Source organism: Triticum dicoccoides, chromosome 3A (assembly GCF_002162155.2).
Source record: "Triticum dicoccoides isolate Atlit2015 ecotype Zavitan chromosome 3A, WEW_v2.0, whole genome shotgun sequence".
NCBI lineage: Eukaryota > Viridiplantae > Streptophyta > Magnoliopsida > Poales > Poaceae > Triticum > Triticum dicoccoides.
In genome coordinates this window covers 490,603,185-490,630,232 of record NC_041384.1, presented here as the reverse complement: position 1 = coordinate 490,630,232, position 27,048 = coordinate 490,603,185, and positions in this window count along the sequence as shown.

Sequence of the window (27,048 nt, the reverse complement as noted above, 5' to 3'; positions counted from 1 at the left end):
GTCACTAGGGCCCGAGTGCCATGATTTCAGATCTGAACCTATTATGTTTTCATCAATATATGAGAGTTCTTGATCCTATCTTGCAAGTCTATAGTCACCTATTATGTGTTATGATCCATTAACCCCGAAGTGACAATAATCGGGATACTTACCGGTGATGACCGTAGTTTGAGGAGTTCATGTATTCAGTATGTGTTAATGCTTTGTTCCGGTTCTCTATTAAAAGGAGGCCTTAATATCCCTTAGTTTCCGTAAGGACCCCACTGCCACGGGAGGGTAGGACAAAAGATGTCATGCAAGTTCTTTTCCATAAGCACGTATGACTATGTTCGGAATACATGCCTACATTATATCAATGAACTGGAGCTAGTTCTGTGTCACCCTAGGTTATGACTGTTACATGATGAACCACATCCGGCATAATTCTCCATCACCGATCCATTGCCTACGAGCTTTCCATATATTGTTCTTCGCTTATTTACTTTTCCGTTGCTATTGCTATCACCACTACAAAATACCAAAACCATTGCTTTTACTACTCTTACCTTTTGCTACCGTTATCACCACTATCATATTACCTTACAAATAAATACTTTGCTGCAGATATTAAGTTTCCAGGTGTGGTTGAATTGACAACTCAGCTGCTAATACTTGAGAATATTCTTTGGCTCCCCTTGTGTTGAATCAATAAATTTGGGTTGAATACTCTACCCTCGAAAACTGTTGCGATCCCCTATACTTGTGGGTTATCAAGACTATTTTTTGGTGCCGTTGCCGGGGAGCATAGCTCTATTCTTTGAGTCACTTGGGATATATATATCTGCTTATCATTATGAAGAACTTGAGATATCCAAAAACCAAGATCTATCCCTCAACTATGAGGGGAGGTAAGGAACTGCCATCTAGCTCTGCACTTGATTCACCTTCTATTTTGAGTAAGCTTGCGACACCTACACCTGCTTCTGCTATTCGTTCTGATATGTCGCATGTTATTGATGATGCCACTTATGCTATGCATGATACTTATGATGAAACTACCTCTATGCCTGATACTACTGTGCCACTTAGTGCTTTTCTTGATGAACAACTTGCTAGGGTTAGAGAAATTGAAAATATTGAATCTGATGATACTGATGAAAGTGATGATGAAGAACCACTTGCCATTCCTAAGGGTTATGTTTTTGATCAAGATGCTTCTTTAGCTATTTTAGCTTGCAGAAATAGTACTGAACTTAAAAAATTATTAGCTAAATGGAGTAAGCAATCTCTAAATGCTAGAATGAAACCTAACCCTGCTTTTGCTACTTCACCTATCTTTGTTACTGATAAGGATTATGAATTCTCTGTTGATCCTGATATAATTACTTTGGTTGAATCTGATCCTTTTCATGGTTATGAATCTAAAACTGTTGTGGCACATCTTACTAAATTAAATGATATAGCTACCCTGTTTACTAAAGATGAGAGAACTTGCTACTTTTATATCCTTAAAATATTCCCGTTCTCATTAAAGGGTGATGCTAAGATATGGTTTAATTCTCTTGATCCTGGTTGTGTGCGTAGTCCCCGGGATATGATTATTACTTCTCTACTAAATATTTCCCTGCTCATAAGAAACAAGTTGCTTTAAGGGATATATATAATTTTGTGCAAATTGAATAAGAGAGTCTCCCACAAGCTTGGGGGAGGCTTCTCCAATTACTTAATGCTTTGCCTGATCATCCTCTTAATAAAAATGAAATACTTGATATCTTTTATAATGGGCTAACTGATGCCTCCAGAGATTACCTGGATAGTTGTGCTGGTTCTGTTTTCAGGGAAAGAACACCGACTGAAGCTGAAATTCTATTGAACAATATGTTGACAAATGAAAATAATTGGACACCTCCGGAGCCAACTCCTAAGCCTATTCCTAAACCAACTTCGAAGAAGAGGGGTATTCTATTTCTCAGTCCTGAAGATATGCAAGAGGCAAAGAAATCTATGAAAGAAAAAGGTATTAAAGCTGAAGATGTTAAGAATTTACCTCCCATTGAAGAAATACATGGTCTTAATTTACCGCCTATTGAAGAAACCTATAATATTAATCCTTTAACCATTGAAGAAACTCATGGTCTTGATAGCCCGACACAGGTAATAAAGGTAAATTCTCTCTATAGATATGATAAAGCTATAATCCCATTTACTAAAATTGCTAGCCCATGCTTAGATGAGTTTGATAAATTTATGGCTAAGCAAGAAGATTTTAATGCTTATTTTGGTAGACAATTAAAATACAATTCAAATATGCTTGGACACTTGGGTGATTATATGGCTAATGTCAAAGGTGAACTTAAACTTATTAGTAAACATGCTTCTATGGTTACCACTAAAGTAGAACAAGTACTTAAAGCTCAAAATGATTTGCTCAATGAATTAAATAATAAGAATAATGATAACGCTGTTAGAGTGGCTACTAGAACTGGTAGAATGATTCAGGAACCTTTGTATCCTGAAGGCCATCCTAAGAGAATTGAGCAAGACTCTCAGAGAAATAATTTAGATGGACCTAGTTCTTCTAAATGGAAGAAAGAGAAAAATGGTAGGACTTTGCATGCTTCTAGTGATCCTATTGTTCAACCACCTGAGAATCCAAATGATATTTCTATTTCTGATGCTGAAACACAACCTGGTAATGAAACTGAAACTAGTGATAATGTTAATAATAATGTTCATAATGATGCTCAACCTAGTAATGATAATGACATAGAAATTGAACCCGTTGTTGATCTTGATAACCCACAATCAAAGAATCAACGTTATGATAAAAAAGACTTTGTTGCTAGGAAACATGGTAAAGAAAGAGAGCCTTGGGTTCAGAAACCCATGCCTTTTCCTCCCAAACCATCCAAGAAAAAGGATGATGAGGATTTTGAGCGCTTTGCTGAAATGATTAGACCTATCTTTTTGCGTATGCGATTAACTGATATGCTCAAAACAAATCCTTATGCTAAGTACATGAAAGATATTATTACAAATAAAAGAAAGATAGCGGAAGCTGAAATTTCCACCATGCTTGCTAATTATACTTTTAAGGGTGGAATACCAAAGAAACTTGGAGATCCAGGAGTACCCACTATACCATGCTCTATTAAAAGAAACTATGTTAAAACTGCTTTATGTGATCTTGGAGCCGGTGTTAGTGTTATGCCTCACTCTTTATATCGTAGACTTGATTTGAATAACTTGACACCTACTGAAATATCTTTGCAAATGGCTGATAAATCAACTGCTATACATGTCGGTAATTGTGAGGATGTGCCTGTTGTAGTTGCAAATGTTACTATTTTAACGGACTTTGTTATTCTTGATATTCCCGAGGACGATAGTATGTATATTATTCTTGGAAGACCCTTTTTGAACACTGCAGGGGCTGTCATTGATTGCACTAAAGGCAATGTCACTTTTCATGTTAATGGTAATGAGCATATGGTACACTTTCCGAGGAAACAACCTCAAGTTCATAGTATCAAATCTATTGGAAAAATGCCATCGATTATATTTGGAGGTTTTGAATTTCCTCTTCCTACTGTCAAGAAGAAATATGATATTCTTATTATTGGGGATGTGCATATCCCCATTGAGGTAACATAGTGTTATTCGAAATTTCTCCGGTTCCATATTATTCAGAATGAGTTTGTTAACAAGACTTGATCAACCTTGTTAGTGGATTCCTTTTGATGATCATGAGATGGATGAAACTAGAAGGAACAACTTTCTGTATCCCACTTTTACTTTCTGTTATTTATATTACATAAAATAAAAATAAATATTTGTCTGTCTGTTATCTGATTATCCATGCAAGAAAAAAATACCTCGAAAATAAAAGTTCTCCAAATGCCCTAAAAATTAAATATGATTTTTTCTAGAATATTTGAGGATTTATGGAACAAAGAACACACCAGGGGGCCAACCACCTTGCCACGAGGGTGGAGGGCGTGCCCACCCCTCCAGGGCGCGCCCCCTGCCTCGTGGGCCCATGATGGCCCTCCTCCACTTATTCTTGCACCCACACACTTCATCTTCCTCCCACAAACACGAATATCCAGCTCAAACCCGAGTCCTAGCTCGTTTTGCTGCCATTTTCGATCTCCTTGCTCAAAGCACCTCTCACAAAACTGTTTCGGGAGACTGTTCCTTGGTATGTGACTCCTCCATTGGTCCAATTAGTTTTTGTTCTAGTGCTTTATTCATTGCAAATTTTTGCTGCTTAGGTGACCCTGTTCTTGAGCTTGCATATCAAATTTATATGGTTCCGAGTAGTTTTGATGCATGATATAGGCTCTAGGCACTTGTAGGAGTAGTTTCTATCAATATTATTGAGTTTGGTTAAATTTTATTTTGAAGTTACTAAAAAATTCAGAATTTTTCAGAAAATGATGAGGAGATTATTGAGGGGCTCATCGAGCCAAAGCTCGAAGGAAAAGGCACCGAAGCCTAAGTATAATTTTCCGCACACCACAGAGGTTTGGGCGTGTGAATGGCCATCCGAGGATATCTTGTGAGCAACCGGGATTTATGAAGATTTTCATGAATTGGCTCATAATGCAGGCCTGACCGCTTTCCTCCATGACCAATGCAATCAGTATCTCTTACTCACAAATACCTTTGTGCAAAACTTTCATTTTCTTTCTAGGAACTCACCACCTACGGTAGAGTTTCATTTATATGATGAGCATAAGGAGATGTCACTTTATGATTTTTGTTGGATTTGTTTAGTCCCTTTTGAGGTCAAGACAGAAGAACCACATCGTGATGATGTGGAGGGATTTATTGATACTATCACTGTAGGGGAAACTAGGAAGGTTTCCGATGCACGAATCACTAGCATACATTTTCCTGTTTTACGTTACCTTGCATTATTTGCTAGTCATTGCTTAATTGGTCACGGAAACTGTGGAAACCTTAGTATCCCTGATATTATTATTTTGCTCCAAGGTTTATATAGTGATAACACTTTTAGTATGGGCGGTATTATTGCTAAACGGTTAAGTCTGAACCGTACAAAGGGCCCCATCTTTGGAGGCATCTATGCTACACGCCTAGCTGCACATTTTACCTATGAGGCATGCTAAGAAGGAAGAAAAAATGCTGCCTCATGTTTATCTAGATTATAAAAGTATGGTGGCACATGATTTTATTATTACGAATAGGGTAGGAGAGCTTAAATATCAATTGTTCTTTAATAAACATCATCCTGAGAATATTACCTTGCCTGCTCCTTCTTTGTTTGATTTGACTGTAGGCACGTACCTTGTTCCGTTGACGGCTATTCACGCCTACCGGAACCACAATTTGATCCTTCACGACAGTCTAACTATCAGTGGGATCCGGAGATGATTGCCAGCCAGTGGAAATCGGAGCCTTCTTCTTCCTCATTGCAGTACGACCCCAACTATTATCATGGATATCAGCCAGGCCAGCCATGGCCATAGACCAACTTAGGCCAAAAGCCTAAGCTTGGGGGAGTACGTATTTCCCACCGACATTACATTTATGTTCACACACTCATTGCTAGATGTCGGTGCTCATACTTTTTCATTGTATCATCCATGCTAGTTTACTTTCCCTTTTTTATGCTTTCTTCTTGTGTGTTTAATAAACCTTAAGAAAAACCAAAAAAAAAATTAGTTGTAGCTTTTAATCAGTTTAATTTCCATGCTTGTAGTAGTAATTAAAAAGAAAACCCAAAAAGATTTCTTGTTCTTCTTTTGCTTGTTGGGAGCTTTCCCGTGTAAATAGTTTTATTTCTTTTCTTTTCTTTGGGGGTCGATGGGAGAAGAACATAATTAAATTGTTGAAGTGGCTCTTATATACATTATTGCTGATCTGACAAAAGAGCCCATATTGCCTTGTCTTCTCCTGTTTATTGAATGCCTGCAGATTCTAGCTTAGTCCAATGCACGTGCACTATTATTATTATTCACATCGTTCGGTCGTGCAAGTGAAGGGCAATTATGATGATATATGATGGACTGGCTGAGATGAGAAAAGCTGGTATGAACTCGACCTCTTTTGTTTTTGTAAATATGATTAGTTCATCGTTCCTGATTCAGCCTATTATGAATAAACATGTTTGCAATGAAAATTAGAGATCATAGTTTCTTGTGCCATGCTTGATTAGCTATGAGTTATAATGGTTTACCTTGTGTGCCAACATGTTATTAAAATGGTTATGATGTGGTATGATAGGTGGTATCCTCCTCTGAATGATTTAAGTGACTTGACTTGGCACATGTTCACGCATGTAGTTGAAACAAAATCAACATAGCCTTCATGATATTTATGTTCATGGTGGATTATATCCTACTCATGCTTGCATTCGGTGTTGATTAATTTTAATGCATGTTCATGACTGTTGTCGCTCTCTAGCTGGTCGCTTCCCAGTCTTGTGCTAGCCTTCACTTGTACTAAGCGGGAATACTGCTTGTACATCCAAATCCCTTAAACCCCAAAGTTATTCCATATGAGTCCACTATACCTACCTATATACGGTATCTCCCTGCCGTTCCAAGTAAATTTGTATGTGCCAAACTCTAAACCTTCAAATAAATATCCTGTTTTGTATGCTCGAATAGCTCATGTATCAACTAAGGCTGTCTGTATCTTCCATGTTAGGTGGGTTATTCTCAAGAGGAGTGGACTCCGCTTGTCGGTGTCAAAACCGGCGGATCTCGGGTAGGGGGTCCCGAACTGTGCGTCTAGGCCGGATGGTAACAGGAGGCAGGGCACATGATGTTTTACCCAGGTTCAGGCCCTCTTGATGGAGGTAAAACCCTACGTCCTGCTTGATTAATATTGATGATATGAGTAGTACAAGAATAGATCTACCACGAGATCAGAGAGGCTAAAGCCTAGAAGCTAGCCTACGGTATGATTGTATGTTGTGATTGTTGTCCTACGGACTAAAACCCTTCGGTTTATATAGACACCGGAGAGGGTTAGGGTTACACAAGGTCGGTTACAAAGGAGGAGATATCCATATCCGTATTGCCTAGCTTGCCTTCCACACCAAGTAGAGTCCCATCCGGACACGAGACGAAGTCTTCAATCTTGTATCTTCATAGTCTAACAGTCCGACCAATGGATATAGTCCGGCTGTCCAGAGACCCCCTAATCCAGGACTCCCTCAGTAGCCCCTGAACCAGGCTTCAATGACGATGAGTCCGGCGCGCAGTATTGTCTTCGGCATTGCAAGGCGGGTTCCTTCTCCGAATACATCACAGAAAAATTTGAATACGAGGATAGTGTCCGGCCCTGTAAAATAAGTTCCACATTCCACCGTAGAGAGAATAATATTTTCGCAGATCTAATTTGCTGTCTTGTTTTGGCAGCATGACGTTATGTCATGGCTCGGTGATTATTCGAACCGTTTCTTTTAACCAGCCCCGCACATAACATGAGGCAGTTTTTTGACACGTCTTGTCAAAGCAGAGATCGTGTCCCCTTATTACGGGATTCTCATCAATACGGGCGTGGGTAACCCAACTGCACCATCAATTGCGGTGCTTGGGGGATAAGCGAGTTTTACCAGGCAAGTGGGGACGCTTAGCTTCGTCCGCCCATATAAAGGGATAAGGATTCACCTTTCTATCCACGCCTTCTTCCTCCTTTGCTCATCTGTTTTCGCACACTCGAGCTCTAGCGCCCAAGTCCACACTTCCACCTCAACCTTCTCCAACCATGTCTGGAGCGGGAGGCAAGTGGATGGTCTCCTCCGTCACGGAGGGAGACATCAAGAAACTGAGGAGAGCCATATACCTGCCCGACGACATCGCGCACCGGCTCCTAGATGAGGGGCAGCTCATCCCCACCCCCAGGCCCCATAAGAGGGTAGTATTCCTCACCCATTTCCTCCGTGGACTGGGATTCCCTCTCCATCCATTCGTCCGGGGGCTCATGTTCTATTACGGCCTGGATTTCCACGATCTGGCCCCGAACTTCATCCTCAACATCTCGGCGTTTATCGTCGTGTGCGAGGCCTTCCTCCACATCAAGCCCCACTTCGGCTTATGGCTGAAGACCTTCAATGTCAAGCCGAAGGTGGTGGGCGGCCGCCAGGTGGAGTACGGAGGTGCCATGGTGGGCAAGATGGCCAACATGACATGGCTTGAGGGCTCCTTTGTGGAAACCATAAAGGGGTGGCAATCGGGGTGGTTCTATATCACCGAGCCGCGCAACCCTGCATGGGCAGCGGCCCTCGAGTTCCGATCTGGCATCCCCACGCGGCTCACCTCCTAGAAAGAGAAGGTCCTGTCCTGGGGTAGTTCGAAAGAGCTGACCGGACTCCAAACATGTATTCAAACACATGGTGGACAAGAAGCTCAAGCTTGTCAACATAGTCCAAGTTATGCTCATCCGCCAGATACTCCCATGCCAACAACGGGAGTTCAACTTGTGGGAGTTCAATCCAGCACAGCACCGAACTCTGAACAGGCTCTTCGACACGACTCATGAAGACGCCTGGAGGGTGCTGTTCAAAAGTGTCGAGGTCCCCCCCATATTATGGAGGATCGCAGATTCAGCGTGAAGCGCCAAGCCAGTGCGGTAAGCTACTTTACCTTTCACAGGATACTTATTTTTTCATATAGATCGACTCTATGCGGGATCTAAACTCCCGTACCTTTAAAGGACTGGCAGAAGATGGCCGGACAGATCGATTGTCCGGCTCCTTTGCCCGAAGGCCCCGCAGACGCTCTTCTGGCGAAGATGTTGACTCCGATCCCTTATACGGTACCGAAGAAGACCAAGAAGGCCAAGGGAACCCGAAAGAGTTCCCGATGCCAGGCATCGTCGGACTCACAGTCCGATGACTCTACGGCGCACTCTTCCCCCGAAGACGAGGAGGAAGAAGAAGAAGATGCTCCCCCACCGACTGGGGGAGACAAGAAAAGGAAGGCCGCCCCAACTGGGGAGGCCGGAGGGTCCAAGAAGGGAAGGACTCTCCTTCCGGGCAGTTCCACCGCCGCCGACGAGGGCGAAGACGAGTGGTTGCCCTGGGCCAAGCCCTCGGGGAGATCGTAAGTATTCGGATACCAGAGTAACTCATAGGATTCCTTTGTTGCACTGCTTTCCCTAACGTCGAACGCAATTATGCAACCCGCCACGAGCCAGTATCGATGTATCATCGGACGGCTCCTTGGGCTTGTCGGACATGGATAGCGATCCAGTCCCGACCGCCACCTCCCCTCATCCTGCCGACGACGCCGAGGTGTTGTCTCAAGAGGCACCAGGTCGAGGGGAGACAGTCCTAGAGGCGCCTTAAGGCGACCTTCCGGACTCCGGGAGCCGCGGGGACGGGCCCCCCGAGAGCTCTGAGTTCGGCCCTCAGCCGAACACCACACCGGACCCATCAGTGGTTCCGGGCTTGGGCAGGCGGCCTCCTTCTAAGAGGGGCAAGACGCCTGTGCCGGTGACCTCTGTCCATCCAGAGGCACCGGACAATCTGCTGGAAGCGCTTCGCAGCGCTTCCATCGACAGGAGCACCGCACTATCATGAGTGCGATGATCCAGAAGGTTCAGTCCACCAAGAGCGGATTGTCTGAAGCCTGTGCCAGCCTTCTAACAGGCTTTGCGTAAGTGTTTTAAAATGTACTAGAAATATTACCGCATAGACAGTAGCCCCTAATGCTCTGTTCGGCGTTCACAAAGAAAAGCCGAACAGAGGATCAAATAATATCACAGGAGTCTAATATAAGTATGTCAATATGCGTATGCAGGCTTCGCTGCTGGCGTCCGCCGCACTGACTGCAGAGGTCGTTGTACTGAAGCAGGACCTCGAGGGGTCCTGGAAAGAGCTCGGCCTTTTCAAGAGGCAGCTCGAGGAGAACAAGGGTAAGTAATACCCTATCTATAGAAATGTATATATAAAAAGGACGCGATTGCAAAATGATAGAATCATTGTATGTTTGCCAGGGGCCACGACCGAGGTGGTGACCCTGAAGCAAGCGCTAACCAAGGCCGAAGATAAAGCGGCCAAGGAGCGCACCGAGCGAGAGAAGCACGAGGCTCGGGTGGGCGAGGTGCAGCAAGAGCTCCAGGCTCTCGTGGCGAAGCACGAGGCGTTGGAGCTTGACTCAAAGACGCAGGAGTCTGAGCTTGTCGCGGCCCTCGAGAGTGTAAAAAGTGCCAAGGACGAAGCCCAAAAGGCCCTCCAAGAGATCGACGCGATGAAAAAGATAGCAGCGGGTAAGGCTTTCTATATGCAAAGCAAGCATGTAAAAGTAAATTACCGATTACTTACTGGGATCCGGAGCTCTTCAGGAGCATTCGCAGATTTGCCCCGCGGTGTGTCTGATGCCGCACAATTTACCAGGCCGAGGACGGAAGCTCGACGGAGAAGCTGTTCTGGTCTCAGTATGCTGAGGCCGAACATCCGGTGCCAATGAGCGAACAGCTGAAGCAGATGGTCGAGCTACATAAGGCGGCCGATCAGGCCATGAAGAGCTTTATAGTCCGGCTGTGGCCTGGTGACGCCCTTCTGAACAGCTTTTTTTGGCCTGGTGAGGTGGCTTGTGGATGCCTGCCCGCGGCTGGAGGTCGTCAAGCGATCTGTCTGCATTGAAGGTGCATGCCGGGCTTTCGCCCGTGTGAAATTGCAGTGGGTCAAGCTAGACGCCGTGAAGCTAATCAAGGAGGGGCCGCCAGAGGGCAAGGAGCACCGCCACCCCGAGATGTACTACGAGGGTGTTTTGTCGGGTGCCCGTCTCATCGTGGACGAGTGTTCGAAAGATGTAATATTTGAGTAAACTTGCTCGTTTTATCCTGTATTTATGAAAACTTGTTTCATATGCGCTATGCAACACTTGTTTGAATTTAAAATATTATCTTCTGTTTGGCTGTTTATCCAATCTGAGAGATGGCTAGTCCTCGGCTTCTGCCCCCATGCCACGAGTGCTGGGGTGTTTGGGATAAACCTGAGCACTCTTGTTCCCATATTTGGGTCCGTCGAGGGAGGTGCTCAGCACAACGAACAAGGCAATCAGACTAATAATGCTTTATCACTCTCACTTAGCCATAGTATTCTATAATTTTAAATTTTGGCGAAGCCCCTGGTATTCAGAAGGCCGAATTCAGGGCGCGATACACGCCTGTAAGCCGGACAGGGCCGGCCCCTCGCCCTAAGAGGCATAAGTCTTTAGGGACTCAAAAACCTCGCCGAACAGCAACCAGTCTCTCGCCTTATCATGACAGTCAGTTTTAGCTTTCTCTACTGAGGTGCTAAGCCCGGCAGAACCGGGGCACAATCGCAGTAGTTCTCCTAGCGCTACCTTAGCCGATAGAGCGGAACGTAAGGTACCAAAACATAGGAGCCAGGCAAACCCAACATTTAACCAAAGACATGATTCAGAGCTAATGCATATAATGCTATAAGTTCGGGGTGCCGCACTTGTGAAAGTGTTCGGACTTTTCACACCGCATTGTGGGGTACGTAAGCCCCTGGTGTATTGGCCATACCATAGTGTACGGTTGCAAGGCGTCATTAATGAACACACACACACACACACACACACACACACACATATATATATATATATATATATATATATATATATAAAGAATGCAATAATAGTCATAATGCCATGCATTATTTATTAAAAAAATTGCGTTAAAGCAGGGCGATACAGATAGTGCGGTTTACCTCCCTTCCAAGGGCAAGCTGAGGAATGATGTTAAATTGAATATTTCACTCGTTACTGTAATCAACCTGGGAATTATGTGGTATGACGTAGCTGTCTACCTCCTTGGTTGCTGCATCGTGTGTTCGGCAATAGTGCTGCCGGACAGTGTTTCCAGAGATTAAGGTCCTGAAAAAAAGAAAAATAATCAAACGGGAAGCCCCTAGTGCGGTTTAAGCCGCGTCTTGGGGCGTGCCACAGTTGTGCCCCCCTCCCCACCTGTGCCCATGGTATTTTTAATGCGTAATTATGTACACGCGGCACGAGTTTCGCCGCTGGGCTGGGATTGGGGTGGCCGCCCTATTGCTACGCGAGCTCAGATCGCGCCAGGTGGTTAATTTGCCGATTGCCCCAAGCGCGCTTGAAGGTGTTCGGGCTGTGAAGCACCGAACTGGTTGACTGCCTTGAGAGGCTGCTTTGCGTTTCTGCTGCGAGGGCTGCGGTGTGCTCCTCTGTTTGGAGAGAGCGCTTTGTGTTTCCATTGACTGTAATAACTTCGCGAGGTCCCGGCATCTTGAGCTTGAGGTATGCATAATGCGGTACCGCAATGAATCTAGCGAATGCGGTTCGCCCGAGCAGCGCGTGATAACCACTGTGGAATGGGACTATATCGAAGATTAACTCTTCACTTTGAAAATTATCTGGGGATCCGAAGACTACTTCCAGTGTAACTTTGCCTGTGCAATGGGGCTCTACACCTGGAATGACGCCCTTAAAGGTTGTTTTGGTGGGTTTGATCCTTGAGGGGTATATACCCATTTTGCACACTGTGTCCTGATAAAGCAGATTCAGGTTGCTGCCGCCGTCCATAAGGACTCGAGTGAAGTGAAATCCGTCGATGATTGGGTCTAGGACTAGTGCGGTGAATCCGCCATGACGGATACTAGTGGGGTGGTCCCTACGATCGAAGGTGATCGGACAGGAGGACCAAGGGTTGAACTTTGGGGCGACTGGCTCCAACGCATATACGTCCCTGAGCGCACGCTTCCGCTCCCTCTTGGGGATGTGGGTTGCGTATATCATGTTCACCGTCCACACTTGCGGGGGAAACCTCTTCTGTCCTCCAGTGTGCGGCTACTGGGGCTCCTCCTCGTCATTGCTATGCGGCCCCTTGTCCTTGTTTTCGGCAATTAACTTGCCGGCCTACTTGAACACCCAACAGTCCCTGTTGGTGTGATTGTCTGGCTTGTCTGGGGTGCCATGTATTTGACACGAGCGATCGAGTATACGGTCCAAGCTCGACGGACCCGGCGTACTTTGTTTGAATGGCTTTTTCCGCTGACCGGGTTTAGAGCCTTTGAATCCGGCATTAACTCCCGTATCCTTAGTATTTTCGCTGTTAATGCGACGCTTATGCTTGTTGCGACGTGACCTGCTATTGCCGTCCGTGGTATCTGAGGTACCATGGTTCTTTGATATGTTATTACTGCGAGCCAGCCAGCACTCTTCTCCTGCACAAAAGCGGGTCATGAGCATCGTGAGAGCTGCCATAGATTTCGGCTTTTCCTGACAAAGGTGCCGGGCTAGCCACTCGTATCGAATGTTGTGCTTGAAAGCCGCTAAGGCCTCCACATCTGGACAGTCGATGATTTGATTTTTCTTGGTAAGGAACCGAGTCCAGAATTGCCTGGCCGACTCTTCTGGCTGCTGAATTATGTGGCTCAAATCATCGGCATCTGGTGGTCGCACATAAGTGCCCTGAAAGTTGTCGAGGAATGCGGCTTCCAGATCTTCCCAACAACTAATGGAGTCCGCTGGCAAGCTATTAAGCCAATGCCGCGCTGGTCCTTTGAGCTTTAGTGGGAGGTATTTGATGGCGTGTAAGTCATCGCCGCGGGCCATGTGGATGTGGAGGAGGAAGTCCTCAATCCATACTGCGGGATCTATTGTGCCGTCGTATGATTCAATATTTACAGGTTTGAAACCTTCTGGGAATTGATGTTCCATTACTTCGTCTGTGAAGCATAAGGGGTGTGGAACGCCTCTGTATTGGGCTATATCGCGATGCAGCTTGAATGGGTCTTGCCCGCCGTGTTCGGCCCGGCCGGATTTGCTGCATCCGGCGTGATGTTTATCGTCTCGCAGAGTGGTGCACCGTCGTGATCCGTAGATCGATCTTGCATGCTTTGCCTTGTCCTCCAATATGTCTCGTAGGTCTGGCGTATCTCCCCATGCCTTTTTATTTGAATGGCGTTGGGGTGGAGGCTGAGCTTTTGGCTGGAATGCCTCTCTATCGCGGCCACGAGGTGGCAGATCAGCCGTATCATACGCTTCTTCCTCCAGTCGGGGTAGTAACCTGCACCTTGGGTAACTCTTGGAGGGGCTCTCGAGTTTATATTCCTCGGCCGCGAGGACTTCAGTCCATTTGTCAGCTAGCAGATCTTGATCAGCTTGAAGCTGTTGCTGCTTTTTCTTCAGGATATTTGCTGTGGCCATAAGTCGGCGCTTGAAGTGCTCTTGTTCGACGGGATCCTCTGGTACGGCGAATTCATCATCGCCGAGGCTTGCCTCGTCTTCGGAGGGGGGCATGTGATTGTCATCTTCCTCCTCTCCGTCTGCCACTCTCTCAGGAGAGCTGGCTCCTCCATCCTGCTCTAAATCTTGCTGGAGGGGTTTGTTGTTTTCTTCGGCACTATCCGAAGTGTTATTATCTCCTGTGCCGGTATCACCACTTTTGCTTCGGCGGGACTTAGAGCGGCGCCGCTGACGTCGGCGTTTGGGTTGCTTCTTGGAGGGGTCATCCTCCGCTATCCCGTCGCCATTGCCTTCTTTGGGTGTATCCAGTGCCCTATAGGTGTTGGTTCATGTTCGTCTCCTACATCGTCGTCCATACCGTCGATGTCTTCGGAGTCGAAGTCGAGCATGTCGGTTAAATCATCGACAGTGGCTACGAAGTGGGTGGTGGGTGGGCATCGAATTTCTTCGTCGTCCGCATCCCAATCCTATTGGCCATAATCCATCCAGGGCTCTGCTGACAAAGAGAGAGACCTTAGTGAATTCAGAATGTCGCCGAAGGGCGAGTGCTGAAAGATATCCGTGGCGGTTAATTCCATGATCGGCGCCCAATCGGATTCGATTTGCAGGGGCACGGATGGTTCGGAGTCCGGAAACAAGTCCGGCACCTTGGAGTCACGGGCTGCGCAGAGGGTTAGGCTGGTGTTCGGCTCGATCACCGTTGAGACTGCAGCCCCTGAGGCGGTGTCTAACCACCCGTCCTCGACTGGCGCAGTTGGCTCCGAGCTAAGGGTCGGAGCTGATGCGGGCGCAGCCTCTGGGGTACTGTTCGGCAGCAAAGCTAGGTCATACCCATCGTGACAGTGCGGCGCGCCCGGCTGTGGCTCGAATCCGTCGAAGATCAAGTCTCCGCGGATGTCGGTCGTGTAGTTCAAACTTCCAAATCTGATCTGATGGCCAGGGGCGTAGCTTTCAATCTGCTCCAGATGGCCAAGCGAATTAGCCCGCAGTGCAAAGCCGCCGAATACGAAGATCTGTCCAGGGAGAAAAAGTCTCACCCTGGACTACATCGTTATCGATGATAGTAGGAGCCATCAAGCCTAACGAAGACGACACAGAGGAACTCTCAATGAAAGCACCAATGTCGGTGTCAAAACAGGCGGATCTTGGGTAGGGGGTCCCGAACTGTGCGTCTAGGCCAGATGATAACAGGAGGCAGGGACACGATGTTTTACCCAGGTTTGGGCCCTCTTGATGGAGGTAAAACCCTACGTCCTGCTTGATTAATATTGATGATATGGGTTGTACAAGAATAGATCTACCACGACATCAGAGAGGCTAAATCCTAGAAGCTAGCCTATGGTATGATTGTATGTTGTGATTGTTGTCCTACGGACTAAAACCCTTCGGTTTATATAGACACCGGAGAGGGTTAGGTTACACAAGGTCGGTTACAAAGGAGGAGATATCCATATCCGTATTGCCTAGCTTGCCTTCCATGCCAAGTAGAGTCCCACCCGGACACGAGACGAAGTCTTCAATCTTGTATCTTCATAGTCTAACAGTCCGGCCAATGGAGATAGTCCGGCTGTCCGGAGACCCCCTAATCCAGGACACCCTCACCGCTCCTCACTCACGAGATAAATGGCTGGTCACCGGGATGTCCAGTCCCATGCTTTATGCAAACTAGATCAAAATAATTGCAAACAAAACTCCCCCTAGGACTCTTGTTAGTTGGAGGCACTCATTGTTTCAAGCAAGCCATGGATTGATGCTTGTGGTGGAAGGGGGAGTATAAACTTTACCATTCTGTTTGGGAACCGCCTATAATGTGTGTAGCATGGAAGATATTGCCATCTCTTGGTTGTTATGTTGACAATGAAAGTATACCGCTCAAAATATTATTCACCTTTGTTTCAAAACCGAGCTCTGGCACCTCTACAAATCCTTGCTTCCCTCTGCAAAGGGCCTAGCTATTTACTTTTATGCTGAGTCATCATCCTCTTATTAAAAAGCACCAGTTGGAGAGCACCGCTGTCATTTGCATTCATTACTGTTAGTTTACATTGAGTGTGACTTGACTGGATCTCTTTTACCATGAATTACAATGTCTAGTCAGTCCTTGGTCTTTAAAGGTGCTCTGCATTTATGTTTTGCGGTCTCAGAAAGGGCTAGTGAGATACCATCTTGTTATATCATATTATGATTATTTTGAGAAAGTGTTGTCATCCGAGATTTATTATTATGCCTCGGTAGTTAATTATGCCATTGATATGAGTAAACTTGAGACCTATGCGTTATTGCAAATGTGGTTAGTTATAATCTTTGCTGAAAACTTGAATGCTGGCTTTACATATTTACAACAACAAGAGCAAACAGAGTTTGTAAAAGTTTTTCTTTATCACTTTCAATTTGTCAACTGAATTGCTTGAGGACAAGCAAAGGTTTAAGCTTGGGGGAGTTGATACGTCTCCAACGTATCTACTTTTCCAAACACTTTTACCCTTGTTTTGGACTCTAACTTGCATGATTTGAATGGAACTAACCCGGACTGATGATGTTTTCAGCAAAATTACCATTGTGTTATTTATGTGCAGGAGCAAACGTTCTCGGAATGACCTGAAACTTCACGGAGACACTTTTCAGAAAATAAGAAAAATACCTGCCAAAGATGAAGGCCAGGGGGGCCACCACCTTGCCACAAGGGTGGGGGCGCGCTTGCCCCCCCTAGGGTGCGCCCCCTACCTCGTGGGCCCCCTGTTGCCTCTTCGACTCCAACTCCACCTCCATATATTGAGTTTCGGGGAGAAAAAAATCAGAGAGAAGAAATCATCGTGTTGTACGATACGGAGCTGCCGCCAAGCCCTAAAACCTCTCGGGAGGGCTGATCTGAAGTCCGTTCGGGGCTCCGAAGAGGGGAATCCGTCGCCATCGTCATCATCAACCATCCTCCATCACCAATTTCATGATGCTCACCGCCGTGCGTGAGTAATTTCATCGTAGGCTTGTTGGACGGTGATGGGTTGGATGGGATCTATCGTGTAATCGAGTTAGTTTTGTTAGGGTTTGATCCCTAGTGTCCACTATGTTCTGAGATTGATGTTGTTATGACTTTGCTATGCTTAATGCTTGTCATTACGGCCCGAGTGCCATGATTTCAGATCTGAACCTATTATGTTTTCATCAATATATGAGTGTTCTTGATCCTATCTTGCAAGTCTATAGTCACCTATTATGTGTTATGATCCGTTAACCCCGAAGTGACAATAATCTTACCGGTGATGACCGTAGTTTGAGGAGTTCATGTATTCACTATGTGTTAATGCTTTGTTCCGGTTCTCTATTAAAAGGAGGCCTTAATATCCCTTAGTTTCCGTAAGGACCCCGCTGCCACGGGAAGGTAGGACAAAAGATGTCATGCAAGTTCTTTTCCATAAGCACGTATGACTATGTTCGGAATAAATGCCTACATCATATCAATGAACTGGAGCTAGTTCTATGTTACCCTAGGTTATGACTGTTACATGATGAACCACATTCGGCATAATTCTCCATCACCGATCCATTGCCTACGAGCTTTCCATATATTGTTCTTTGCTTATTTACTTTCCCTTGCTATTGCTATCACCACTACAAAATACCAAAAACATTGCTTTTACTACTATTACCTTTTGCTACCGTTGTTACCCCTATCATATTACCTTGCTACTAAATACTTTGCTGCAGATATTAAGTTTTCAGGTGTGGTTGAATTGACAACTCAGCTGCTAATACTTCAGAATATTCTTTGGCTCTCCTTGTGTCGAATCAATAAATTTGGGTTGAATACTCTACCCTCGAAAACGGTTGCGATCCCCTATACTTGTGGGTTATCAGTACACGGTGGAGCTCATTTATGTACGAAAAAGGCAGCCCACGTGGTAATTTGGCACGTGTACTGGTTGTCCACTTGGTGGAGGGAGGATCGTCTACCACGGGTGAACAAACAAATTGCGACTTGACGCGTTATGTTAAATTAAAAAAAGAGGCAAACCATGTAGGGCCTACCTTAGAGGCAAGGCTCTATACACTTGAGTACTTTTGATGTGTCCCGTCAACTCGCAGAACGAGGAGAAGCTTGCTTAGTACACCGTCTCCCCCGCCCACAGGCGCGGTGGCTCGCAGGATGAGGTGAAGCTTGCTTACTACTACTACTACTACTACTACTACTACTACTACTACTACTACTACTACTACTACTACTACTACTACTACTACTACTACTACTACTACTGTACGCCTTTACGCCCTCTCCCTCGCCCACGCGCGCGGTGGCTCGCAGCACAAGGAGAAAATTTTACTACTCCCTCCATTTACTCCTCGTCCCTACTACGTACTTTGGTTAGTACTCCCTCCATTTACTTATACAAGGACACTATAAAAAAATACATTTTTCATCTATACAAGGCCACAAATAGTAATCGAGTCAAAAGTTACTACTCCCTCCTTTACAATTTATGGCTCAATTTCAAAAGCTCTCCAACCAAGGTAGACGGTGAGTGGTCGAATTAATTTCGTAGTTTGCACAAGTAATTAGTACGCTCTTTTTTCTCAAGAAGTTTTGTTTACCGAGGCATTAATTAAAACGAATGCATGAATGACCACTAAATTTCCATGAACTTGTACATGCATTGGTTAGTTTCCTCTTGGCACTGCTTGCGTTGGGTGATCTAACGCACCTCGAAATCCAACATGTAATGGTACTACTACTACTATAGTAGAACTGAAACTTATCAAACGTAAAAACGAATGTTTTTTAGATGAGCCCTATAAACCCTAGTGGGTACGTACTCCGTAAAAACAGATTTTTCCAAAACTAAGTCGCTCCCTTTCATGAATTCTGTAGTATACTCCTCCGTCGACGCTCCCTTTCATGAATTATGTACTTCCTGTCGCCGACATGTGGGACATATAGCAACCGGGTTGACGTGTCAAGCACCAAATAATAGTGCAGAACAGCAGGGGGGACGCACCCCACTCGTACCAGCGCAGTAGTAGTAATGAGCAATGAGACGTCAAATCACAATGCCGCACCTTCCTAGACGGATGAAGCAACCATTATTTCACACTTCGGTTCGCCATCATCTCAAACCACGTAGTATTGCTTCTGCCTCAAGAGGGACACACACATCGCCTTGGTACATCATGACACGTGGGATCGCATGACAGGCCATGCTCCCTCGCCGATCGCTCGGTAAAATCACCTCATTTTTACTATACTTCCTCCGTATCGGTTTACTACATGGCATGCATGTCGTTCTAGGTTGAGAATTTAACTGGCTATATATGTGATGAACAGTACTCTAGCCTTTTAAAAAATGTATACTTTTGTACAGTAGTACTATCAATGGATTGCGCCATGGAGCAAAAAATGAAATTAAAAAAGGTGGTACATATAGAGAGTGCTCGTCGCCAAATTATGCATATAGTACTATTAAAAAAAGCTAGTACGTGCTTAATTGGGGTGCTAAATTCTATTAAAGAAATACTAGTAGTATGTACATACTGAAGAGTTAAAGTAACGAGAAGAAACATAACATAGTTCTGCTGGGGGCTCAGCACAACACACCCCTCAAATTAAACTAAGCACACCTGAAATTAAACTATGCAATTAATCCGGTAGACACTGCATTAGAAGTTTAGAACCACCATGAGCAACGACACTGCCACCTTACTCGGAGTCCTCGTCCACGTCCTCGACTTCGTCCTTGTCCCTCTCCCTCTTGGCCGATACTTCTTTGCTTGAACCGCACACTTGGCTGTTGCTCTTCGTCCAACCCTTTTAGATATTGAAACAAAGGTAGCCATCCATTGCAGCGTAGTGAATGTGGTCTATTTCTAGTACATTCCTCTGCCATGCATGACGATGAAATGTGTAATGAGGTTTCTCCAGTTTACGGTACGAAGGATGAACCATGGCTCCTGCCATGGTCAGCATTGAAAGCTGACGAGAGGGCACCAGCCGATTCTTCTGGAGGTCGAAGGGGTTGCCTACAATGAGGCCTATCCGACCCAGGACTTCTTTGTCGTTCTTAAAGTCTACAGTAACGAATTTCACTGTTTTGTCCTTGAGGAAGTTCTTAAAATCCTGGCACTCAACATCGGCATGGCATATGTGGTAGACCAAGCAAACATTATGTACGCAAACCTGGATCATGGCGGGCGTCTTCCTCTCTTCGTCCTTTAGATCCTTCTCTGGTCCCAGGACTGTGGTGTACTCAACATCTAGCCCGGCGACCCACTCATCATCTAAGTTTTCGAACATGCGTCTGAAGCAAGAAAGGCATCCTTTCACCATCGCGGAAGAACGGGTGTAGATGATGTCGAACTCATCGCCGGTGATGGTTCTAACCTTGTACTCACCGACGATCATGGAGATTTGGGACGCCATGGATTTGGGAGGAGGGTTAGGATTAGTGGAACTACCGTAATGTGAATGGATGGGACGACTAGGAGCGAACCGCCGTAGTACTGAAGGACGTGCGGGGACGAGTAGGAGTGAACTACCAGCGTGCGGATGGAAGGGTAGTGGCTTTCCATTCTCCCATGACACGGGCTTCCGAGAGCCCTTGGATCTGAGATCAAACGATTGCATGGTGTGATTCTAGACCTATAGGTGAATATCCTATCCTGGAGGGTTATTCTGCAAATTTTCAGCAACTTAGCATGCGACCGTTTGATCTCAGATCCAAGGGCTGCGAGCAGCCCGTATCATGGTCGCGCCTACCACGACCATCGCGTTGCTCGCGCCCTTGGAGATTTAACATGGTGCGTTAGGCTATCTGATGTTGGCATGTCATACATAGTCATCACTTAGTCACTCATACTACAACAAGGTTGGCTATAAGGTTGGCTATAAGTGTATTTTTTTTACTCCTCTCTATCTCTTTCTTCGTACTCCCTCCGTCCCATAATATAAGAATGTTTTTGACACTAGTGTAGTGCCAAAAACGTTCTTATATTATGGGGCACAGGGAGTACTAGAATTTATTGCATTTGCCAAGGAGTGAACTCTTCCAATGAAATGGTGTTGCTAAGTTTGCTTCATTTAATTAGCTATAGATGCAAAATTGTCTTTTCACCTAGGTACACGCGCTTAGCACCGTTTCTTCCTTGGGTAACCAAAGTAGTGTCTATCTTCTTGATTAACTTGCCACATCAGACTTTATGCCTATGTGGCAAGCTTAAGCACGTGTAGGAGCAAGTAAAAGTAAGTACAGTACGGCGCTTTACATGGCATTTTTGCATATGTGGAGGAAAGAGAGGCAAGGAAAAAGTGGAGCAGTGGGCTCTCATGCAAGAGCCAGCCTCTACTACATGGTGGAGCATTGGGAGAGGCACCTGTATGGAGGTGGTCAGGAATCGGGAGACTCACGCCAGTTGTAGCGCCACAGTTAAAATGATAATGGCAAGTCAAATCATCGGGCCCCACCTATCCAGCAGTAACTCGCTGTCAAATCACACAGCCCTACGTTTGCAGCAGCCTACTCCCTCGTCTTCTCGTGTCTCCGTCGAACTGACTAGGCGAAACTGCCCCGCCTATCGCGCAGGAAAAGCCCCGCCCTCGACTTTTAAATACAACTACTTCCGCTTAAGAATCCAATGATATACTTTTTGTGACATAGTAACTCATATTTAGTTAGTCAAATGGATAACCTAGAACTACGCGCAGGCCCTATAAACCGAGACGCCTAAAAATAAAAAAACCGAGACAGAGAGGGTAGTTCAGCACGTATATTTTTAGATCAATATAGTCGGGATTCACCAAGGAGCAAAACCAAGTGGTAGGCTGCTCCTGTCGTGTTGGCGTAGCAACTCAAGCAGGGTCAGTCCGCACATGAAATGACGACACACTTAAGAGGACCCCTTTGGCCGACATGTGTCTCATCCACCGTCTTGTTCCACGTGCGATGCACCAAATTACAGTTCGGAGCAGCGGTTGGAATTGGAGGCACCCCGGTCGTAGCGCCGCAATAGTAGAAAATTAGCGATGAGGGGTCAAATCACAAAGCCCCCCTTTCCCGCATTAAGCTGATGGACGAAGCAACCATCATTTCACTCTAGGGCGCAAGAGCATAAAAAAGAGAAAACAATGATGTGTGCGCCAGCTACCTAGGGCACCCTAGGGTACGGGTCTCCACTACAGATCCTTTTTTTGAAAGCACATCCACTACAAATCGGCTTCTCCCTCGTCATCTTGAAGAAAACCGATGATGAGTGCAGCGGTAGGGTTTGTAGGAGTACTACGGCGTGCGGGGCCACGTCGTAGTAAACGGGTTCGAGTCGACACCTTAAATATGTGTGGGCCGCTTGGTTTTACGGGAACGAGGCAGCATTTTGGGTTCGAGGACCAGTGGAGATATAGTGCGTACAAAAAATTGTGGACGTAGGTGCGACCGAAAGGCAATGATGCATGGGCCCTGCATTTTGATATACGCAGGGCCGCATGAAATTTGCTACTCTACTCAAAACTAGTAAGGTACACATGTATTGAATGCATGAGATTTTAAAACCAAATTATGAATAAATACACACTATAGCATGTAAATCTTTGAGTCATATATGCATGATGTAGATGTTCGTTTAGTTCTTATAGTTCATCTCATTCAAAATCAATTAGTTTTGTAAAAATGTTAAGATTCATGGGGCTGTGCATTGTAAATCATAAAGTAAAAAACAAATAATGGCAATTCATTTAGAACAAATAATCAATTATGATACAGAAGATTCTAGAACAAAGGAGAAGTGCTTGTGTTTTGAGGTTTGTGCATTATGCTTAAGTTCAACCATGGAGTCTTCTAAATTGTACATGTGGTAGATCTGGTGGAATGTTGATGATATCCAACGGCCAGTAGTGCTCGGATTTGCCTATCTCTGCACTGTCAGGTAACTTCATCCAGCGACCATCTTTCAAAGTTATTGGCACACTATATAGTTCTTGTGCCATAGTTGCATGTTTTGGAAAAAAAGCTACTAGTGGGTTGTACTATCTATTTAGGAATAGAAGATGTATACATGGAAGTTGTAGGGAAAGAGATGACATGGAGCATCTCAATTCCTATGAGTAGGGATTGGAAAAGAGATGTCATTTGGTTCACATCATAGGAACTTTTCTATTGAATCTAGAGATGACATGTATCTCAATTCCTATGAGGAGGGATTAGAAAAGAGATGTAATTTGGTTCATATCATAGGAACTTTTCTATTGAATATATGCTAATGTTTATTTTCCTTTGAAATTAAGGCAGTATAGGAATCCATTCATATGAACCAAGTGGCTCTAAAGCTATAGAAATGATATCATGTTTATTTCCTTTAAAATGTGGAGTATATGAATCTATTCCTATGAACCAATTGGCTCTAAAGGAAAACAATCCTATAAAAATCATATCATATAGAGTTCCTATGATATTCCTCGACACTAAAGGATGCTTGAAATTGCTGTGGGTGATACGATGGTCTTTCTTTGTAGACTCCTCACCCATCTTTATAGTTACCTCTCGAAGATGAATGAAATGATATATACATGGTATTCTACATGTGCAATTTGGTACACGAAAACTCAGTAAAAGATTGCGAGGTTCAAATTTTCAATAAAGCTATATGCACTGCATTTCCGAACGGAGGGAGCATACAGCAGTTGCTAACACTCACGTGGAAGATTTATGTGTAGGAGGAGTGGTTGTTCTGCTAAATGACATGGCAAAACTGACACTGTCGGATGCCGATCTAACGGTTCTTACGGCGTTCGTCGGGAAAAGGCTTGTGGCGAACGTTTGTCGGATAATGATTTACGGACACATGCATTGCATTGATATGTGCCCCCCTCTCTCTCACGCACACGCACCCTCACGAGTCACGACTCTCCCGAGTCCTCTCGCAGACTCGCACGTTGCACCCACCGTTTATCTGGAGGTAGACGTCACGCACATATGTGCTCTTCACACCCTACCCTTAGAACTTCTAAAAAACAAAAGACGGCGCGCACATTTTATTTTAGCTCACACGTCACACACTTATACTATTACTCTTGCGGCGAACGTTCTTTGGCATAGTATATTGTACTCTCACGAAGAGAAGCGGTGCATGCACGCACTAGTTCTCTCACACCCACTCGCGGGTACATGTAGGAGCTCATTTTTTTGAAGCTGGTACAACAAAATCACTCCACTATATAAAAGCAGGAGCCTTAGTGCTTGCTTCACTAGGGTTCCTCTCGTTCACTCTCTCATGCTCACGGCTGGTCACAAATCCGGCCGGACAACCTCGACCGGGGCAGGGGTGTAGGTGCATCAATTCACGCTGTCGTCGGCGGCGAGGGAGGAGACCAACGGCTGCCCGCGCGTCCCGATCGGTGGCGGTGTCGTTCTCTCCCTGAGAGCGCCGGCTCGGGAGGGCCTCTGACCCCTTCTTCCTCCCTGCGATATTGTGGCCAAGATGCGGCCTCCCGACGCCGTCTTTGCCACATGCCGATGACCCTCAGGTATATATTCCTTCGAAACCTGCCTTGCTCTACTGCCCCAGCTCCCTTCGTGTGGATCCTTTTATACTTCCGTCCGCTATTCCAAAGCCACCTAGACTTCTACTATTATTAGAAGTAAAGCTAGTTCATACAGTCGACTCAAAGCGTTGGTTCAAACAGGGAAGAAAGTGGGAAAGCTGTAGCATGAATTTAGGACTTGGTTGTAAGAGGAAACGGGGGAAAGTAGTAATATCTGTCACTGCTTAAATAACCGTATTTCGTATTTGCGCAAACAGGGATGTCTGTCTCCATATCATTTCGGGATGTCTGTCTCTGTATCATTTCTATCCGCGCAATCAAAAGCACACACCTCAGTTTTAGTACAACTGCGCAAAATGAGATGGATATCCCTCGTTGTCGTCGTCTAACCTCCCGTCTTCAAGGCATCCCTACATTGGTAGTAACTAAGGTAGAATGACCAACGCAATATAAAAGAAGATGATTCGTATGTTTTACTTCCTGATTGCAGTGCAGGGACGAGCGAAAACAACTGCATCCTTGTCCGGAATGCACTTTCTACCAGTTCATCCAAGGACCGAGGACTAGCTGGCACGGCTGCACGGCGGTTTTTTGGACAGGTGCGCGGACAAGAGGCATTGTGGTCTGCTTATTTCTGCAAATAGCGGTGCTTAAATTTAGTGGAATGCACAAGCATTTCAGCTGGTCAGTACACTACATGGTTCAGTTCAGCATTCCAGCTGAGACCACAATTATAATTGGTTATTCTGGAATGAGAGAACCTAACCCTGGATGGTGGCAACCAATGTTGGGGATATCGCTTATCGGGAACTTACCGGTCGACCCACGATAAGGGGTAAATCGGCCAGTTTATCGGCATATCGGCAGATTTATCGCCATATCAGCTGATTTATCGGCCGATTTATCTTATCGGTCTGACAGCGGTAAGCGATAAATCGGTCGATTTATCGGCATATCAGAAGATATCTTGAACAGTGGTGGCAACAAGAAAAAAGCAGAGTGAACTCCAGGAAATTTAAGCCTACCGGGAGGCCATTTGCTCAGAGAAGCCTTGCTTGTTTTTTCCTGATTTGTAAACCTTCTCACAACTTTGTCTTTTGCTGTGAACTAGTATATGTTTGTTATGTTCTATGAATCATTGAGATGTATAAAATTGCTAAACTTATGCTTTTCAAGTTTTTTATGAAGACGAGTTTAATGTGAGTGTTCCACATGAGCGTTGGACTAGCATGTGAACGTTTGGAATTTGTTACATTGTGGCCTCAATTAACTGCATGAACCACTGTAACAAGATACATAGTTGCTTATATGTCAGACACCAGATTGTTGATTGTTAGCTGGTCGATAGCCTAGTGTTGAAGTGAGCTGAGCCAATGTGCTGTGTTTTGCACAACTGCTTACAAGTGGGGTAGCACCAACAGTGTTTACAAGTACTTATGTATATGTCGGCACACGGTTCTCGAACGAGTGCTCTATTTCATCAAAACACACACTGCTCGTATGATAAACCGTGACAACTTATGTCTTACCATGCCATGTTCATGAAAAAACTAGTGAGGACGCATCTGTTTCGGCAATAATTACGATGGTTCTCACATGATTCACGGGCACACAAAAGTAGTAGCAGTTCCTATAGATGGATTCAAACAGGTACTAGCCCCAGAGGGGTCGATAATAGGCAAGGTTCGAATAATTAGACACAATCCAAACTACTATTAAACGCTAGCTGGGGCAACTATTTCATGCCTCGATCTAATTTGGGATGGACACAAGACGGACCTTGCCATGAACATCATCGAGGACGTCTCGCAGCAGCTCAATCCTGTGAACCTTCATGAAGACAACCTTGTGGCCTTGCCACTGATAAACTTGTTTGTGGAGGCATGCCACGTCATCTTCCTGCGTAAGCTTGACAAGAACAGTATGCCTCACAAATGAAGGAGTAGCTTTGAACTTCTTGTGCTTCAATACACCCTGGACAACACACCTAACAACAGTGAGGCTAGAATACAACTCTTCATTGGTATAACCGCAAATGGCTTCCAGGATCCAACAGCCTAAAAACTCTGTTTTCCCAGTGCGTATATTCAGGTCGTCCGCCTCATAGCGAGTGACATGTACAACCACACAATCCTTGTCTGCATCAGGGCTCTAATTGAAACAGAAACAAATTCTGCATTACTTTTCAGTATAAGAAACACAAGTTATTTAAACCACTATGTATAGCATGGCATCGAAGCTAATAAAATTTTGCATTATTGATCACCACATACTTCCTTTTCTAAAAAATCACCACATAGATGAAAAACCACAATCGAGATCGGCAAAGAAGGAAAT